The following is a 21857-nucleotide window of genomic DNA, read 5'->3' as shown; positions in this document are numbered from 1 at the left end:
ACATAGAAAAGCACTAGAATCATTAACTTGAGAAGTCTGGGTTTTTTTTGTCTTTTTTTTTGATTAACAGTAACTTGTGATGTTCTACTACTTGTTTTTTCCCAGCAAAAACTCCTATATATCCTGGCTCCTCATTTACCACTTTGGAACATTTCTTCAGAGCTGAGAGGTTGTCTACCCAGGCTATAGTCCTCAGTACAGTCACTGAATAAAACATAACTTGCAAATTTTAGGTTGTGTGTTTCTTGTTTTTTTTTCCTTCTGTCGACAATGGCATAAAATGTTATTATTCTCCCAGAGTAGAACTCTTCATAACACTCAATAAATTTGTAAAGATATTTGAAAAGATTGTCATATGTTAATGAAACTTACATATTTTAGTCTTCGCTGAGTCACCAACTAGCGATATACCTTTGGCTAAGTCCCTTTAGTAATTTTATATTTTTTTCAGAATAAGTGGATAATTCTGTTTTCCTGTAAAATGGAAAACATTTTTTTCCCCTCCTGGCTATGCTGTTATAAAGATGCACCAGATATCCTTCATTATCCTATCAATTCTTTTGTTTCAGTTTCGCTCTATCAACATAGAATTTTATTTTCTTCATTAATTAGGCCTGTTAGTTTAGAAACAAACAAAAACAAAATAGGAAAGTTGTATGGCTGGGGTCTTTGAGCTCTCTGCCAAACTTCAAAAGAATAATGATGATAATGACTATCATTTATTGAACTACAACCACCAAGGTTTTCCATAATCATTTCTTTTTCTTGCTACAAGTTTGCAAGGTAGGAGCTTTTATTTTATTTTTATAGACAGTAAACCAAGAATCAGAGAGGTGGTAACTGATTTTAGGTGACACTTAACCTGTATTGTGCAGGATAAGAGAACAGATGTTGGAGTCAAACCTCCCATATTTAAATCCCAACGTGACCACTTTCGTGAATGAGGAGAGCTAACTTAAATCTCTCTAAAGCCTCAGCTTCCTCATCTGCCGTAAAGGATGATAACCATGTTGAATTATTTATGTTAATATGCAAAAAGCATGTAGAAGAGAAAATGTCCCATAAGTGTTCACTACTGTTGTCTGGAGAGTTCAATGAGATTAAATCAGTTCAGTGTCTCGCCCTTAGACAATGCGAAATATGACAATTTCACTTTTAAAATATTTTATTTTTATAATGTATATAGTTTTAAACTAGTCTGTCAGGAATATGATTAGTCCCTCCCTCCTTCCCTTTACCCCTCCCTTCCCCCACGATTCTTCCTCCCTATCTTCTCCTTGTCCTCCCCTTTTGTGCCAATAACTATGACTCACTCAACTGTATTGTCTATGAGCTATTTTTTCTTTTCAGAGAGACCCATTGTTTACCCGAATGTTTCAGACCAACATAAAACATACTTTAATTCAGTATCGCATATTCAGGAACAGAACTCTTTACTTCCCCCATCTTTTTAAAAGACTTTTGCTAAAAAAATAGTTGATAAAAAAATAAGAATGTTCAGGTTTAGAAAGTAGAAATTAGCTTAAAGATGAAAACTTCCTATTTTTGAGAACGATTGATGGATTAAATATAATAATGAGAACTCTCAATATCTCAGATACGGATTGGTCTAAAGTGGCTGTATTAGCCGGGGTTCTCCAAGAAACAGAACTAATTATCTATCTATCTCTCTGTCTATCTATCTATCTACATATCTATATTAAGATATTTATTATAAGAAATTGGCTCACTCATGACTGTGGAGGCTGAGGAGTCCCCATATCTAAGGTTGGCAAGCTGGAGACCCAGGAGAGCTGATGGTGTAAATTCCTGTCCAAAAACTGGCAGCCTTGAGACTCCAAAAGAGTTGAATTTCAGTTCAAGTCTGAAGGCAGGAAAAGATCAACCTGCAGCTTAAGCTGTCAGGTAGGAGGAGTTTTACCTCTTACTCAGAATTTTTGTTCTATTGGGTCTTCAACTGATTGGATGAACCTTCAAAAGAATCCACTATAGGGAGGGCAATCTGCTTTACTCAGTTTATAGATTCTAAGGTTAATCTCACCCTAAAACACCCTCACTCATAGACACACTCATAATAATGTTCGAACAAATTTCTGGGCATCCCATGGCGAAGCCAATCATCACGGTGGCCAAAAATTTTGATTGATCCAACCATTTTGCTTTGGATTTTGACATGTGACTGCACCTCTCCCAGAACAAACTTACTTCACCCTTCCTTTGCTAAGGGATTTATTGCTTCTTTTAAGGCTTTTGATTTGGCTTCTTTTCTTATCATTAATCAGTTTGAGTAAGACTCTTCAGCTACAATGAATAGCTATGTAATGAGAAAGGGAGGACTCCGGCCCCATCACTGCCTACCCCCATTGAGTGAATTGTCTCCCATCTTCAACAAAACCTCTTTCTCTGACTCAAATTCATAGCTGCTGTAATGTTGTGACATTTTTCTGTGGAGAATTTGGCATTCATTGTGAAGTTAGTTTTAATTACTGTGAAATTAAATTTTGGGTCCAGGATTGTATTAGGGATAAAAAGAACAAATCCAGAGTGAAAATAAGACAACAAGAAAATGCAGATGTCAAGAGTAAACAACAGGAAAGAAGCTCGTGGAAACACAATGGCAGCTGGAAATGAAGCCATGGGCCTTTTTGGGTCATCTGTCCCAGTCTCTAATATCTAATCTAGTGACCTGTATTTGAAATTTGTATGACAGCTTTATGCAAGGCATCAGGAGAATTTGGTGAAGCATCTCACAAACCATGTATTAATAAACCAAGAAATTCTTCCCAGCAGGACTAGACTTTTAAATATCAGGCAGATACAGCATGCCATTACCTGTGTAAATTAAAACAGAATCTCACCATAACTAGCCACTAAAAGTTTATATTGAACACTTCACCTTTTTATTTTTTAAATGGCTGTCATTTTCTTCTACCTATTATTTTTTTAAAAACAGCATTATTGAGATATAATTCACATACATTTAATTCACTCATTTATAAGATGCAGTTCAGTGGTTTTTAGTGTGTTCACAGAGTTGTGCAACCATCATCACTACCTAATTCCAGAATATTTTCATGACCCCAAGAAGAAATTTCATATTTATTGGCAGCCATGTCCCATTTCCTCACCCCCACCTCTAGCCCTAGGCAACTACTACTCAACTTTCTGTCTCTATAGGTTTGCCTATTCTGGACATTTCATATAAGTGGAATCATACAATATGTGGTCTTTTGTGAATGGTTACTTTTATTTGGCATAACATTTTTAAGGTTCACTTATGTTGTAGCATTGTTACTGAGTCTAAGCTGATACTGCTCGCGGCACGATAGGCTAATAATTGAGAGACTAGTTGCTGGGGCAAGGAATAATGGTTTTATTCGGAAAGCCAGGTAACCAAGAAGATGGTGGGCTTGTGCCCCAAAGAACCATATTGCCTGAGTTAGAATTCAGGCTCCTTTTATACTAAAAGGGGAGGGAGTAAAGTCAAACACTTCCTGGTTCTCATCAGCCTCCAAAGGGGATGTGTTCATTTCTTCCTCCCTGCAGTTATTCACAGCTGGACCTGGTCAGGATGTTTCCTGTGAGCTAAACAAAGGTATTTTATTTAGCTTAATGCTCATTACAGAGGGAGCAGGGCTCCCAGCGATGGACCATTATGTATAATTTAAGCTTATAGGCAACATCCCTTTAGTGATTAACTTGTAATAGAACACAAAATGTTCTTCCCTATTACAGCATGTATCAGTTATCCGTTCATTTTTATTGCTGAATAATATTCTATTGTGTGACTATACCACATTTTATTTATCCATTCATCATTTGATGGATATTTGAGTTGTTTCTACTTTTGGGGTATTGTGAACGTTTTTGTACACATTTTTTGGTGGATGTATGTTTTTATTTCTCTTTTGTATAAACCTAGGAGTGGAATGACTGGGTCATAACTCTGTTTAACTTTCTGAAGGGTCATAACTCTGTTTAACTTTGTGAAGTACTGCAAAGCTATTTTCTAAGGTGGATGTACAATTTTACATTCCCACCAGTAATGTATGAGGGTTCCAATTTTTTTCACATCCTGGCCAACACTTGTTATTGTTTGTCTTTGTGATTTTAGCCATTCTGGTGGGTGTGAAGTGGCATCTCATTGTGGTTTTGATTTGCATTTCCTTAATGCATCATGATACTAAGCAGTTTTTCATAAATTAATTCATTATTTGAAATCTTTAGACAAATGTATATTCAATTTTTTGTCCATCTTTTAAATTTGGTTATTTAATTGTATCTTTTTATTGTTGAGTTGGATATAAGTCCTTTGTCCGTATATAATTTGAAAACATTTTCTCCCATTCAGTGGGTTGCCTTTTCACTTTCTTTTTTATTTTATTTATTTATTTATTTATTTAACATCTTTATTGGAGTGTAATTGCTTTACAATGTTGTGTTAGTTTCTGCTGTATAACAAAGTGAATCAGCTATATGTATACATATCTCTCCATATCCCCTCCCTCTCGCGTCTCCCTCCCACCCTCCCTATCCCACCCCTTTAGGTGGTGACAAAGCACCTTCACTTTCTTAATGCTGTTCTTTGAAGCATAAAAGTTTTTTAATAATTTGATGAAGTCTAATTTATCTTTTTTTCTTTGGTCTCTTATTCTTTTGGTGTTGTATGTAAGAAACCATTGATAACCCAAGGTCATGAATATTTACTCTTATGTTTTCTTCTGGAATTTTTAGAATTTTAGATTTTACATTTAGGTGTATGATCCATTTTGAATTAATTTTTGTGCATGGTGTGAGGTAGGTATCCAAATTCATTCTTTTGCATGTGGGTATCAAGTTGTCCCAGCACCGTTTGTTGAAAAGACTGTCTTTTCCCCATTGAATTGTCTTAGCACCCTTGCCAAAATCAACTGACCATTTGTATGGACTGAATGTTTGTGTCCCCCAACATTCATACTGTGAAATCTAATCCCCAGTGTGATGGTATTTTGAACTAGGGACTTTGGGAGGTGATTAGGGCAAGAGGTAGTTCCCTCATGAATTGGATTAGTGCCCTTATAAAAAGAGACCAGAGAGCTAGATAGCTGTTTTTTCACTCTGTGAGAACACAGTAAGAAGTCAGCAGTCTGCAATCTGGAAGAGGGCCCTTTTAAGAACTCAACCATAATAATACTCTGATCTTGGATGTCAGCCTCCAGAACAGTGAGAAATAAATTTCTGTTGTTTATAGGCCACCTAGTTTATGATATTTTTGTTATAGCAGTCCAAACTGACAACATAAATGTAAGGGACTATTACTGGACACTCAATTCTATTCCTTTGATCAATATATATAGCCTTATGCAATATCATACTGTTTTGATTACTGTAGGTTTACTGTAAAATGTTTTAAAATTGGGAAGTATTGGTTTTCCTGTTTTGTTCTTCTTTTATTCTGGATCCCTTGCATTTTCATATGAATTTTAGAAGCAGATTGTCAATTTCTGTGAAAAAGGCAGCTAAAATTTTGATAGGGATTTTATATCCCTTTCTACAGATTGAATCTATATGTCAATTTGGGGAGTAAGCCATCTTAACAATATTAAGACTTCCTATCCATGAACATGAGCCGTCTTTCCATTTATTTAGATCTTCTTTAATTTTTTCCAAGAGTGTCTTGTAATCTTCAGTGTACACGTCTTGCACTTCTTTTATTAAACTCTTATTCTAAACCCCAAATATGAATAAAGCTTAGTAATGTCCAGGAATTATGTCTTGGTTAACCCAGAATTCTTCCTACCTGGCTTAGTGTCTTGCATTATGGTTGTCAATCCCTGTGCTTATTGAAGTAAATTGAGAAAATACATTTTATACTTATAGAAAGTTCACAATATTTTTCCTTTTTCTTACAGCATCCCATTAAGAAAATAGAACAAGTATAACCCCATTTAATAAGAAAGTTAACTGATGGACATATTAAGGCCAAGGAGGTTAATTGGCACAACCAAAGATACTCAGTCCATGTCATATATAAAATTAAAGCACAATTCAACATTTTCCTCTAGTATTTTATTAATTCTGAAAGCTTTTAGACCAAGAAGCATATTGAGAAGTTCAGGGGAAAATGGGGGATGGCACTAAGTGATTTTTATTGAGTTACATTAAAAATGTATATTGTCATATCATCCAGCTCCTTTAGGGTTAAAATAAGGTTTCACTCTGGGGCGTATTTCTTTCTTGAACTTTTAAATTAGCAAAATGTTTGCAAAAAGTCTTACAGTTATTTTCATGCCACATTTCAGTGACTCACTGATGTGAGGATACAAAAACCTTGACTTAATGAAAGTTAAAGTCTAACTACCATAGATGGAGTTAAAGATGTGGCAAACCTTGTAGACTCTCTCTTCTACTTGTATTTCAAAGGTACAGATCTCTTTTACGAGTTGACACTTCCTAGAATGGTCTCTGATTCGGGCTTTAGAATTGAGCATCCCATTAAGGGTATGGTTTAGCATCTGATAAAGAAGCTTCTGATGGGATGAAACAGGTATTAAATTACTGTGATTGAAATGAGAGCAGTGTATGGGTATCTAGCATTTATTGGGAACACTTACCAATCAGGAAGACATTGTCAAGGTCAGGCAAATGGACCAAGAGAAGGGTACTAGCCTTGGCTACATGTTACTAATGTCACAACTCTCATTAGGAAGGGGAAAAAGGCCCACTGAGAGTTTCTTGATGATGAAAACAGGAGGTGCATTAAGAGGAATGCCTGTTATCAAGAGTATCAGTCGTTGTGACCTAGAAGAAACCACCGAGATTGACTGATGCTTTTCAGGTCTGAACTGGATGGATAATGATGGCTGCCTGGACCCCTAATGAAGAAATTTTCATTATAAATGGTTAAAAAAGAAATGACTTTATATTCCAGGAAGTATTCCCCGAGGTAGTCAGTAAAAATAATAGGATTTTTCTTCTCTGTAGGAAAATGTAAGTAGAGGGACAGGGGGTTCTGAAATGGGAGTTAAACACAAAAGAACTTGTAGATGAAGATGTGAGTTGAGTTGTTCTTAACCACATACCTTTTATCTATCAATTGTTTAAGAGTCAAACCAGTGAATATAAAGGAAAGGTAAACATTTAATGAAGACCATGATATAGACCCTCGGCAAATGTGGATGTAACACTTTTAGTTCTACTATGTTCAGATCATTCTAGCGGTCCATGAAATTTGCAATTTTGCTGAGCCACAAGCTTGACTTCTGAATTTGAGGTTGGAACGAAAGAGCAAGTTGCTTGTTAGGAAGTGACCTATCTAGTAAATAAGAGGTAATATTTAAAAAGTTGTTGTTTTGGTTTGTTTTAGTCTTTAATTTGCCAGCAGCTCTGGCAAAAATAGGTAGGGGCTAACATGAATATTTGCAGTAAAATATTTGAATTACTTGGGTTTTATTTCATGTTAAACTTATCTTTCATTAACATAGATAATCACATTTCTTTGGAGGAGATGGAGTGGTTCCACATTTCTATTTAGGAGTTTCTTAGAGATCACAAATAGTAGGAAGGGGAAGACTTTTGTCATGAACCTGCATTTCCATAGTAAGCATCAAAGTTTAATTCAGGAGAAAATTAAATAAAAATTGAAAGAGTTAATTTTTTTATCTTAGTTTCAAGTAAGCTCATCTTTCCTTAAAAAAAAAAGAGAATCTGATTATTGTTGTTGCTAAAGAAGTTGAGATACAATTTTGAGTAATAGGTTATCTAGGCATTTTCCTCATACTGTTGTGTGAATAATGTAGGATCAATTCCAGGTTATAATGGTGAAAGTTATTTTTACTGCAGTGGCTGTGTGCATGTCACACAATTTTGTGGAGGGTATCCTCAGAAGTCTCTTTGAGAGGTCTTTGGAAACTGCAAACCTAAACTTAAGTCCTCCTAAGGACTAAGGATATTTGAGGTCCCAGGAGAGTAAAGCCAGAGTGAGGCTCATTGAATTTAGCAAGAAAGGACCTGATTTGGGGAAATAAAACACAGAACTGTGAATTTGGACTCATGGTAGGATCTGATGGTAGCTCTGAAGCTGCAGGGAATCTTGGAGCACAGATTTTTGTTCTTTGATGTATGTAAGCAGGACAAATCTTTTCAGTCAGCAATATATCTGCATTTGTGTCTTCCCATTTTGCTCTGAGGCTGCCTCTAAGTTTAGAAGCTGCAGAGGCAAGAAGATACTATCCTTTCCCTGTTTGCCCCCCTCTCTGCAGGCATTTGAGGGATAAACAAATGAAAAAATGTGAAGCCCTCCTTCTGATTTTGAAATCAATGATGACAAAGGACAATTAAGAGGTAGATCAAGAGCTGAAACAAAATGAGCCCTGGGGATCTAGCTTTACTTTTGAAAAATATATTAAGCCAAACTATGTTTTTGCCTTTTCTGCTTCAGGTTTTCATTCTTCACACTGAAAGAATATAGTGGTTAGAATCACTGTATCTCAGTAGTGGTGCATTTTATTTGCCTCAAATCTTCTATAGAGGGATTTTTCTTTCATCATGCCTTTTATTTTTAAATTTTTTAAATCCAATGATTGGCTTTACAGGTATTCAAGCATGCCTAGATGCATATCCTCTTGCAGTGTGTACTCCTCCAGGTCTGCAAAGATCATGATTTTCCTGATTCAAAGATCTAAATACATGGAAAGACATCTTATTCCATGGATCAGAAGAGTTAATATTGTTAAGATGGCTTACACCCCAAACTAATTTACAGATTCAATCTGTAGAAAGGGAGAGCAATCCCTATTGAAATCTTAGTTGCCTTTTTCACAGAAATTGACAAGCTGATTCTAAAATTCACATGAAAATGCAAGGGATCCAGCATAGTCAAAACAATTTTAAAGAGGAAGAACAAAACTGGAAATCTAAAACTTACCAATTTCAAAACTTATTACAATAAAGCTACAGATAATTTTTTTTTAATTTTATTTATTTATTTATTTATGGCTGTGTTGGGTCTTCGTGTCTGCGCGAGGGCTTTCTCTAGTTGTGGCAAGTGGGGGCCACTCTTCATTGCAGTGCGCGGGGCCTCTCACTATCACGGCCTCTCTTGTTGCAGAGCACAGGCTCCAGACGCGCAGGCTCAGTAATTGTGGCTCACGGGCCTAGTTGCTCCGCGGCATGTGGGATCCTCCCAGACCAGGACTCGAACCCGTGTCCCCTGCATTGGCAGGCAGACTCTCAACCACTGCGCCACCAGGGAAGCCCGCTACAGATAATTTAAAAGCTGTCTTTCATGGAGGCATAGAGCAAGGCTTTTTTTTTGTCATAGATTTCAAGAAAATTTCAAAACCTTAAAGTTTTAAACAAGACTGAAGCTCAGTTAAAAAAGCTGAGGCATCCTTAAGGGAGAAGTATAAAATTTTCCAACCAAGGACTGTAACACTGAATACTTCAATTCTATATTATGGCCACTAGAGGAGAGAGGGGGAAACAAGGGAAACAAGAATGGGGCCTTTGAAAAGATGGGCAGAGATGCAAGCAGAAAGTTCTCCACTCGAATGAAAAGAAGAATAGAAAATGGCTCATCTAGCGAGAGAGACAGGATAGAGAGTGAGAGATGGGAGGGAGAATTTAGTGGCAAATGTGCTCAAATATTACTCTGCTTTTTAACCATCCTAGTAAACAATACTGTATGGAGGGTGATTTTTGACCTCCTGTACCTCTTGTGAATGATGGGGTGACCATCCTAACCCTCCCTATATCCTTTTAAAATATCACTTGTAGCCCTTTTGGTTGACTTTTTGTTCCTTTTTTCGTCCATGGGAAAGTAATCAACATCCTTTGAAATGCCTGTCCTCTCCAGCTATCTCAAATAGTATTCTGACTTGACTGGGAAATATTTTTCCTACTCTTATCTACTAAAGCTAATGTTTATTTTCTTCAATTCTAGTCACTTAACACATATGCAAGGCATGTGTTAGGTGTTAGAAATTACTTTTCAACTTAGCTGTTGGATCATTTAATTTAAACACAAAAGTTGCCTGATTAGCTTACTGTTGGTTTCAATAGATTTTTGGATAACTAGATTACCCGGATGTCTGAAAGTTAGTGCCTGTTGATGTGCTGAATAAGATGATACTTATAAGAGAGTCTTTCCCATTGCCTTGCACATAGCAGGTGCTCAGTGGTTATTTGTTTTCTTCCTTAATGGTGAAATTTATAATGGAAGTTTTTTGTTTGTTTGTTTGTTGTTTTTTTTTTTTTTTTGCAGAGCACAGGCTCCGGACTCACAGGCTCCGGACGCACAGGCTCAGCGGCCACGGCTCACGGGCCCAGCCACTCCATGGCATGTGGGATCCTCCCAGACCGGGGCACGAACCCGTGTCCCCTGCATCGGCAGGCGGACTCTCAACCACTGCGCCACCAGGGAAGCCCTGGAAGTTTTTTTTTTAAGTGGCAAAATTACAGTCTAAAGTTAAATGAGTTAACTAAGGCTTCAATTTTCTTTCTGAGTAGATTTCATGTTCATATATACAGATAGTCTTGTTAGGATCCAACTAAAATTAAAAATTCAAAAAATTTCACAACACTAATTTAAAGTTTCATATTTGCATCCATGGCTTAACACACTTTAAGTTTCCTCTGACTGTTTTAAAATGTCTCTTTGGTATCTATCTCTAGCAGGTGTTTTAGGTATAAAACACAATTCTTTCTGATCTCAAGCCCAATCTGAGGATTGTGGGATCCTCAGCGATTGAACAAGTCATTTAGGGTTATTCTGGAAAGTTACAAAATGTTATTACAGGTATGAATACCTATGATGGTCTCATTCACTCATTAATTTATCCAATTCATATTTATTGAGAACTTATGTCCAGCTGTGCCCACTCTGGCATACAGTGGTGACAAACAGGCTGATTTCCTCCCTTCACGGAGTTTTATTTTTGTGACGTAAATTAGTTGAGCAATTTTGACTCCCTTCCAAGCCTGTTTTAGATACCATAGTTTTGAAGGATTTATTTTAAACAATCATCCTATCATTGAAGAATAGGTTAGGAAGCCAGGTAAAGTTGCTCTGAACAAGAAGTCTTGAAGATCTCTGTCTTCACCTTTTTTTTTCTCCACATTTTTTCCCAAAATTTTATTTTGAAAAATTTGAAATCAGCAGACAAGTTGCAAGATTCATATAATTAATATTCATAAGCCCTTCAATTCACCAATTGTTGACATATCTTCACCTTTTTTAAAAAAATTAATTTATTTTTGGCTGCATTGGGTCTTCGTTGCTGTGCGTGGGCTTTCTCTAGTTGTGGCGAGTAGGGGTTCCTCTTCGTTGCGGTGCAGAGGCTTCTCATTGCAGTGGCTTCTCTTGTTGCAGAGCATGGGCTCTAGGCACTCGGGCTTCAGTAGTTGTGGCACGTGGGCTAAGTAGTTGTGGTGCACGGGCTTAGTTGCTCCACAGCCTGTGGGATCTTCCCGGACCAGGGCTCGAACTCGTGTGCCCTGCATTGGCAGGCGGATTCTTAACCACTGCACCACCAGGGAAGTCCATGTCTTCACCTTTTTGACAACTGTCATACTTACATCTCCTAAGAGTATTGTAGGCAAGAATCTTACAACATAGGCTGATGAGAAGTTAAATCAAACGGTTTCTAAGACCCCTTTCAGCCTAGGATTTGGTGAATTGGTGATCAACCAGGGAAGAGGGATCTCTCAAAAATGACCCCAGAAAAACACAGAAACCCCCTAGAATGTGCCACTTAATTCTGTGTAAATGTAGTAAGCTCTAATGAGCAGCTCTGGGTTATGTCTACCGCACTATTGACCCTTGCTCATCCTTTATCATTTTGAGCAAAGAAAGCCTGGAGACTAAGGGAAAAGCATTATAGAGCCTTTATTGATCTCTGCTGCTCACTGTGAACTGGAGCTAGAGACTTGTTAGCTAAATGAGCTCAACTGAGACTCTGGCTGTCAACGTTTACACAGAACCTGTGCATTAGCCTCTGGGTCTGCAGGGGTTTTCTTCTGATCAGGCATAAACATTGCACATGGAAAATTTTGACCTGGGATTTCTGGTAGTCATTAAGAAAAATAAAGTATGATCTTTTATTTTTTAGTGAAATATAGCAACTTTTGTTGTGTGTATTTCAGAAATAGACATGTTTAGAATTTATTATTATAAAGTGTTTTTCTACTTTAACATTTGGTAGCACTTCCTCGTGGTTAGTAAGTAAAATTATAACCTCATGCTTTGTTGAGTGGGCAGGGTTAATCTCACTTCAGTGTCCTTTGTGGTTGGAGATACTAAAGCAGAGGCTTGGGAGGGATTAATATTAGAGGGCAGTGATTTTCTTTTTTTTAATATAAATTTATTTATTTATTTATTTTTGGCTGCATTGGTCTTCGTTGCTGTGTGCAGGCTTTCTCTAGTTGTGGTGAGCGGGGGTTACTCTTCGTTGTGGTGTGCAGGCTTCTCATTGCAATGGCTTCCCTTGTTGTGGAGCATGGGCTCTAGTCATGTGGACATCAGTAGTTGTGGCACGTGAGCTCAGTAGTTGTGGCTCGTGGGCTCTAGAGCACAGGCTCAGTAGTTGTGGCACACGGGCTTAGTTGCTCTGCAGCATGTGGGATCTTCCCGGACCAGGGCTCGAATCCGTGTGCCTTGCATTGGCAGGCGGATTCTTAACCACTGCACCACCTGGGAAGTCCCCAGGGCAGTGATTTTCAAAGTGTGGTCTTTAGACCGGGAGCACTAGCCTCACGTGGGGACTTGTTAGAAATTTCCCCTGCTCTGGGTGGTTCTGATGCGTGCTAAAATTTGAGAACCCTGTAACAGGAATATGAGCCTTAGATCAGTACTTCTGTAGGAAGAAGAAGAGGAAGGAGAGTATCAGAAGCCCCTGGGTTTCTTCTTTTCTCAAGCTCACAGTCTCTCTTCCTTTGCCCCTCTTTCTACTCCCATTGTTGCACAGTGAGCTATTACTCTGAGAATCTGACACACTCTTTGGAGGCTTTGGGGTGAATCTTTGGACCAGAATGAAATTTTCTAGGAGATGGTCAATCATGATGGTGTCATGTCCTGACCTTGTGACCTTTTTAGTATTTATAAAGTTCTGTTATCTTTGCATTTACTGTAGATGCACTGATAGCCCCAACTGCTACTATGAGTTAGACAGAAATAGTAGATGTACGTTGTTTTACAATCTTGAACTTGCTTCTGGTTGCCGATCTTTCCTAGAAAAGTTGAAAATGTTCTACTCTTTTCTGAAATAAAGGTTTGAGTACTATTGTATAATGCCTTGCACTTTGGGTTTCTCACCCATTGAGAAAAGATGGTGCAATGGTTGGGCTGATCACGTGGCCTTTGAATCCAGGCTGCTTGGGCACAAATGCTGGCTCTGCTACTTGCTCCCTGTGTGACCTTGGGAAAGCCCTTATCCTGCTCTTGGTCAGTTTCTTCATTTGTAAATCAGGCTGGGAATAATGTCTCCCTTTTACTAAGTTTTAAGCATTTAATGCCTTAATACATGTTAACTTCCTGACACATGATAAATACTCAATAAACATTAGATATTACTTCTATGACTATTGTGTAATGAGAAAATTACCTACAACTGAGAAGATAACTAATTAGAGCAATAAGTGTGACTGGAAAATATATATAATCTGTCAGGATAGAGTAAAGAAGCTATAGAGTCAGACACACACAGGTTTGATCTCTTGGTATGTGTTTTCTGGCAAGTAATTTAATCACACCCGAGCCTGGATTTTCTTATCTCTGAAATGGAGATAATGCTTTCTGCTTTGCAGGGCAGTTGTGAGCAGAAACAAGAACATTTTGGAAGAGGCTGGTATACTCAATACAAATGGCATTATTCTTTTTATTGCTGCTTGCTTTTCTTGAGCTAAATTTTAAATAGCAACTTCCCTTTCCTATGGAAATGTAGGGAGTCTGATTTAGAGGAAATGTGTATGTGCTGTGGAATGGCCCATATGCCACTTTGGTATTAGAATATGACTCATTATTTCTAAACTTAGTGTTGCTTTATTTGTATGCTATTTGCTTTTCTCAGAAATCCCTATGTTCAGATCCAATCATAAACTTTGGATAATAAAAGAGAGTAACCTCAATTAAGTGCCTTTTTTTGGAGCCACCACACGTCACTCATATGAGGTTGTCCGACCAAGCCGTCACGTAAAGAGGACTAGTATTCTGGTAAAGCAACTGCAGAATTCTACATTTGTACAAAGCTCTTTTATTTACAAAGGTTTTAAAATTGTATTATGTTTTCTATTGAGGTACACTTTACATATGGTGACAGGTGTAGACCTTAAGTCTGCATTCAATCATTCTTGACGAATGCATACACTTCTTCTATCGAATGTATAGAACATTTCCATCACCCCATCTCCTCATGCCCCTTCTCAGTCAATTCCCCATGCAACCACTATCCTAATTTCTATCCTTATTGGTTAGCTTTTTTTGCTGGAAAACTTCATATAAATTGAATCATGCAGTCTTTTATTGTCTTTTTTTTTCCTTTAGTATAATGTGTTTGAGAGTCATCTGCGTTGTTGCATGTGTAAATAATTTGCTCTTTTTTGTTGCTGAATAATATTCTATTGTGTGGTTATGTCTCTGTTTATCCATTTTCCTGTTGAGGAGCACCTAGGCTGCTCCCACTACTTCTTTTCATCATCAATGTAATGATGTTGAATAAGCAGAAGGTTCTAATATCTCCATTTTCCAGACTAGAAAGCTGGAGCTCAGAGAAATGAGGCGATGTAAGTTCTCACTGCTGGCAAATGCTGAATCCAGGAGGAGAATCTGGTCTTCTGGTTCCAGGGCCTCTGTTTTCTTTCCATTTTCCAAGGCCAGTTTGTTTCTGGCCTTTACCAGGAGTTCTGCCCTATCTGACTCCAGGATTCTGTCTAACTCTGCCTCATCTTTGAGAAAGACTCAGAATGTCAACATTCAGGATTTCAGCCTTACTCTGAGGTAGCCCTTGGCAAAGCTTTAGTTTCTCAGGTGGAGCGAATGGATTTCTGAGGCTGGCCCAAGGGTTGAAGCAGAGCAGGGGATCTGGATGGCATTGGGTTAGATTACAGATCTTCAGATCTGTTTAGATGTTCTGAAGGTGCTCTAGGAGAGAAGCTTTGTCTTCCGGAGTGCAGAAGGGAAAAAGGATGGGCATGGAGTAGGACAGGCCTCTGTTAAACGCCAGCTCTGCCACACATGCTAGCTGTGGGAGCTCAGGCAACTCCATCTGTAAAGTTTCTCCATCTGAGTCTGTTTCTCCATCTGGAAAGAGGTATTTTAATGCTTCCCTCCCGGGTCCCAGTGAGGCAGTTCGTACATAGAACCTGCTCTTTCTGTGCTGTATTAAGCTTAAGGGAGCGTTACAGTGTGCTGTTGACCTTGCTGTGGGATTTCCATGTATGGAAGAACTAATCCTCCCCTTTATCTCTGAAGACACTAATTCATAATTTATAGACTCTGAATAGAGACAAGGAAGTTTACTTGTCAATAAAGTCCTCACAAAAATAAAGCAACGGAGGGGTATAGAGGGACTCGTTTGCTTTAAGAGATCTGGGAAAATGAATACAGCAAAATCTGTGCCATGAAGACAGTCTTTTCTCATTCCTTCTCAAGAAGGATGCAGACATCTTCAGGAGGATGCCCCTTCTTCAGGATGCTGATTAGGCTGCATGGGTAAAGAAGGCCTGTAGGAAAAACAAAAGGAGAAAGCATTTTACTCTCAGGCTCCATGACCCCATTCCTGCCCTGTTATAGATTCAGCAATGTCTCTGGGTCTCCATCTCTCCACATATGACCCTTAAAGTGCACTCTGATACACACCTCAGGATTGATGTGAAATTTGATGAGTTCAGTTTTCCAATAATTTATGTGGATGCAAAGACTTTGGTAAAAAAATTTATCTGTATACTACGTAATTTGAGCTTAAGTGCGCTGTCCAAGAAAACCTTACAAGCTATGAGAAGATTTGATATGTGATCCCTTAATAGCAGGATATATTAAACTTTGGTCATAGCAAAAATTGGGAGGAGAACCTAGGGTTGGACAATTAGCTTGGTTATCAAGAGTGTCTGAGGAAATTTCAAACAGTCTGTGACATACTGAACTTGTTTTCAACCAAGATTGAAAAAAGCTGGTCTCAAGTGATCCAGCGAGGCCTTGCTGCTCTGCAGAGCACCCTTGCTTCCCAGCGCTTACCTTTGTTTCCCTCCATATTCCCAAGAAAAAGACACTCTTCTAAAGGCTCAGGGCTTGTGCTTGGAGAGGAAAAACAGTCCTAATAGTCTGGAAATCAGAGCACTTGCAAAGTATTTATGCAGGAAACTGAATGATATGCTTCATTTATGGCTTTCCATAATTGGCATTTAAACACAGTCATTCTGCTGGCTCAGCTTTATAATGTAACAGATCCCTTGCATGTAGGAAGAAGAAAGAATGAATATGCCTCTAAAAATGGGGTGCCTTTTTTCATGAAGAATACTTGAGAGGAAAGAGATGACCATAAGGCAAAGATGAAATAAGTTAAAAGGGGTAAGCATAGGATAGAGAAAAAGACATCCCATGAGGTGGATGTTTCTGTGGCAATTGTTTGGTTTGGACTTTTCATTGGAGAACATTTTCTTTCAGAATTTATACTATTTTATGTGTTACTTTCAAGTGTACTGCATAATTTCCTATTTATTTATATATGTCTCCTTTCTAAGCATAAAGGAAAAGACACTTAGAATTTCAGGTGATGATAGGCATACAGTTTAGCCACTTATTTAAAAGGTAACATTTATTGAGTGCTTTTTTAATGTACCAGGCACTGAAATAATCACTTGTATATGTATTGCTTTATATGATTCTCATAACAATCATATGAGAAAAGCATAATTATTATTTTTATTATTATCACATTAGAGATGAGGAAACCAAAGGCAAGAAAAGTTGCCAAGTTTAGGCAATTGTAAGTAGCACATGTCAAAGCCAGAGCATTTAACTATGGTTTTATACTGTATTGAACTTTTTGATGGTGGAAGTCCCATCTCATCCCTCTTGATATCTTCAGCACTCAGCTGTGTCTATAATATAATGTTTGTTGAATGATTTACAGAACCCAAACATCTTTAAAGGGACTTTTGCAAAATGATGGGTATCCTTAGATCTTTTTTTCCCACCATGAACAGTAAAGAGGTGGAGATTATTAAGGGAAAATATGGAATCCCTTTCAGAAATTGTAGCTTTGAATTGCCAATTAGACACCCAAATGCAAATGTTGGTTAAATAGTAGTATTTATGGGGCCAGAGCTTAGGAGAGAAATCAGGGCTGAAGATGAAAATATGATTGTCTTCAGTGAATAGATAGCATCTAAAATCATGGGCCTGGGAACTTCCTGGTGGTCCAGTGGTTAGGACTCAGTGCTTCCACTGCAGGAGGCGTGGGTTCAATCCCTGGTCGGGGAACTAAGATCCTGCAAGCCGTGTGGCATGGCCAAAAAAACCACAAAAAGAAACAAACAAAAACCCCACCATGGGCTTAGATGAGATTTATGGTGGGGCGGGTGGTGTGCAAGAGAAGAGAAGAGGACTGAAGGCTTAGTCCTGGGCTTCTATAATTAGCAGCTGGGTATAGAAGAAGAAAAACTGAGTTGGAATGGGAAAACTAGGAGTGAGGAGTCATGGATGCTAAGAGAAGAAAGTGATCTGGGAAGATGAGCGTGGACAGCTGTGTCACAATGCGGTTGGATGAGGACAAAGAAGTGACCATTGGGTTTGGCGTGGCTGAAAGTCCTTGATGAGAGTTGTTTCATGGGCACGGTAGGGATGAAAGGTGGGTAGAGTGGTTGGAGAGAGAATGGAAAGCAAGGATTAGTCAATTCTTTAAAGTTTTACTGTAAAGAGCTGAGGGAAGGGGCAAAACCTGAATGGGGACATAAGGTCAAGGGAGAGATTTTCAAAAAAAATAGGTGAGTATTAAGGTCTATTTTATGCTCAAGGAAATGACCTAGTAGTGAGGGAGAAACTGAAAATGCAGGAGAGAGAGGGGAGAATCACTGGAGTGGTGAGGAGGCATAGAGGCGAGGGAAGCAGAGCTCCAATAGAGCGTCTCCCATATTCCAGGAGGGAAGGCGGGATATGCGGTGCTGACGGTAACATTCCTCCTTTACCTTCATATTATTAGACTCTTAAGAGCTGGTGGATTTCACAAATGCTAACTGATGTAAGTGTATTCTTACGGATAAAAATATACACAGAAAGTATTCAGTCGGAAGCTGGTGTGAGAATCAGGTTAAATTTAACAGTCAAAGGCGATTTCATTATCAGACCTACATTTAATATTGAACTTTAAACTGCTTGCTATTTTCTAGGGCTGTTGTCTCAGATTAAAGGAAGAAATTTGCTGTAAAAGTAAAGGCAACAAAATCATTAATTAAATGGTAAAATGTGAAAGTTTTCAAATCAAGAATCATGTCTTCTGTTTTTGCTCAAAGAATTTAAATCTTTGCAGAAATAATGAGAATACTGGTGTTTATGATCAATTGTAACTTCTATGTACTGAGAACCTGTCCTATTCCTGGCACTTTTCAAACATTCTTGCTGGTTTGTACAACGAAGCAAAGTGGTTTCATTATGGTTTGACAAGTGAGAAAACTGCCAGTGAGGTTCTGCAGGGTTTAATGATTTGCTCAAGGTCACCCAGCTGGTAAGGCGAGATTTAAATTAAAGCTTATTCTGGATTCAGAGTTGCTGTCCCTCATACACTGTCTTGATATAGTGAATGTTTTGATATAAGTAATATCCCTGTTTAACATGGGAAAAACAATAGGCTCCAAATACTCCTATTGTTCTTCTAGTATGGTGTATAGATATGGCTAAAAGGAAGGAAGGAAGGAAGGCAGGCAGGCAAGAAGGAGGAAAATCTATGTAAAACTAGAGAGAGTAGTATCATGAACCCTCATATCCCATGTTCCAGCTTCAACAGGGGTTGACTCCTGGGCAATCTTGTTTCATCTTTATCTAATCGTATTTTCTCTCCCCTGACACTAGGTTGTTTTGAAGCGAATCCCAGACATCACATCATGTCATTCATTAGTATTTCACTGTATATTTCTAAAAGATAATTTTTTTTTTTTTTTTTTTTTTTTTTTGCGGTACGCGGGCCTTTCACTGCTGTGGCCTCTCCCATTGCGGAGCACAGGCTCCGGACGCGCAGGCCCTGCGGCCATGGCTCACGGGCCCAGCCGCTCCGCAGCATGTGGGATCTTCCCGGACCAGGACATGAACCCGTGTCCCCTGCATTGGCAGGTGGACTCTCAACCACTGCACCACCAGGGAAGCTCCTAAAGATAATTTTTAAAATGTGACTTCAGTGCCATTACCACATGTTAAAAAAAATTAACAATAATTTCTTAGGTTTGCCAAATATGCAGTCAGTATTCAAATCACCCCAACTGTCTCATGAATGATGTTACAGTCAGCTTACTCCATCCAAGCAAGGCCTGTACAGTGTCACTGGTTGAATGGTTTCTGAAGTCTCTGTTTCTACAGCCTCCTCTTTCCTCCCCCTTGTAATCTGTTTGTTATTTGTCCTATTGAGTTTCCACATTCTGGCTTTTGCTGATTCCATCAGTAGGCTTTGGTTTAACGTGTTTCCCTGACTTGATGTTTCTTGGAAATTGATTACTGATGCTTGATAAAATTCAGCAGTATGAAAGCAGGCCATATACCACATAGCTCAATATTTAAAGTCATAAACTAAGCTAGTTTAGAGTTATAAACTAAGTTATAATCTAAGTCAGCTGGCCATTCTCACCCACGGTTCCTCTGCTCCTGGAGCTGAAGGAGCCTCGTGTTCCTGGGGTCCAGCTTGCCCTGTAAGCACCTGAGTGGCTGCCAGGATCTGCTGGGGCAGGGCAGGGTGGAGTCAGGTACACTGGGGTTGCAGCTCCTGGCTGAGGCTGAATGCACCTGCACCTGAGTGTGGACTAAGTGGGTCAAATTCCCCAGGGAGCCAAGGGAGCAGGTCACCCTTTCCCACACCATGCTTCTCCAACTCAGGATTTCCAGGCACTTTAAACACCTCCCAAAAGTATGCCTTCAATTAGAGGGGTAGCGGGAGCACAGTAGTCTGGGGAAACCAGTCTGCTGAGACCACCACTTCTGTCAACGCTCTGCTCTTTTTCTGTTCAGTGTGGGCACTGTTGGCTGTTGCTCTCCTCCCTCTCTATTCCCAGTCATCCTAGAGCTGCCCCTGTGAACACTTCTGCATGGGGGATGGAGGCCTGCTCTGCTCTGGACCTCATTAAGGGTCTTTCTAAGCTGTGTGATTCTGTAGCTGTTTCCTGCTGAAGACACACTGCTATTATACCCAAGCTCGGCCAGCTGCAAAAAGGCCCAGAAATGTCACAAGAACTGCTAAACTCTGGGAAAATTGTATGCCCACTTTACTTAAATGCCATAGAGGACAGGTTTGAATAATTTTATGTTTAATCTTTTGAATCCATCATCTCTAGCATCAAAAAGCCATACAGTTTGAACCAGATATTCTCATTTCAGGTGAAGAGATACAAAACCACTCTTCCATCTAGATTTATCTATGGTTACTATGGAGATGATTTCCCTTGTGTCAAGATTTACACGGACATTTTAGAGGGACAAAACCTTTGGGCTACTGTGTTCTTTAAAGGCCTTGAGAGGTGGGGGAAACCGAAAAGAGACAGTGTGTACAAACCTTGAATCTGAGCTGCTGATGTTTTAGCTGGGACACATCACTGATTCATAGATGGTGAGGGGGGTGGACTATGTCCTGCAGATAATGGTGTCCATCTTCACAAGTATTTAACCTCACATATACCACTGTCAGCTCTGATGTGGTCATTCGGTTCATAGATTGCTCTTTGATTTCAGAGAATTATTGATTTTATAACAGGTAGCCTACAGGCTCAGAATTATAAAGCCCATATAAGCTCCACTGAAAGTAAATATAGGGGGAAAGGAAGGGAATTTTAAAATGGTACTGATACCTAGCAAGTCGGAGTTTAGGTCTCACTGAGTGGTCCTGGATTTTTTTTTCATCCTGAGGCATATGAGTCATTAGGCTGGCCTGGATGTATCCATCAAGGTTCCAAAGCTTTTCCCTGGAGAGCATTCAAGAGCCAATAAATATACTTACCCTCCTCTCCCTGCTCCCTCAATCTCTTTCACACGCACCCAAGCAGCCCAGCACTAAATTTATGTTTAGTACCCTGTTTAAGTGAAAATCTTGTGCCAAATTTATGTTCTACTGCATAATGTTTTGGTGTGTTTTAATATAAACGATTTCAAATCAATAAATTACCCCAAATCTTCAAATAAAATAGATGCTCCAGAATAATATGCCCTGCTACCCGTGGCTCTGAGTACAGTGTAGTGTATGGCCCATCCTCTTAGTGGTGCACAAAATTCCATCTGGGAAATAGTGGGGAAGGACACTTTTTGCTAAAAGCTGTGAAGGATCAGTGCCTCTGGCTCTCTGTGTGGTTTGATACTGCATTTGAAATGGTGTTCTTTAAGCTGTGTGTTCTTGACAATGCAGCTAGGAAGGGGAGCATAATAAATAATTCACACCTTATTATTCACTAGCAGTGGCTAGTGATATCTCAAAGAGAACATACATTTAAATAATGACAGTTGTATAATAATTGGTTATGGGGGGAATCATGAATGAAAATTGAGTGGCAGCTCTCTATTTTAGAGATGGGGAAACCAAAATAATTACCTGTAAGTCATGGAACTAGTTGATGAACTCCTAGGGAGTCTGGACCTCGTTTCATTATTTTTGGCTTCTTAATGCCTAGCACGTAGAAAGTACTAAATAAATGCTCGT

The sequence above is a fragment of the Mesoplodon mirus genome (assembly GCF_964341445.2).
Source record: "Mesoplodon mirus genome assembly, chromosome: 6".
NCBI classification, from domain to species: domain Eukaryota; kingdom Metazoa; phylum Chordata; class Mammalia; order Artiodactyla; family Ziphiidae; genus Mesoplodon; species Mesoplodon mirus.
This window is presented reverse-complemented; position numbering follows the sequence as displayed.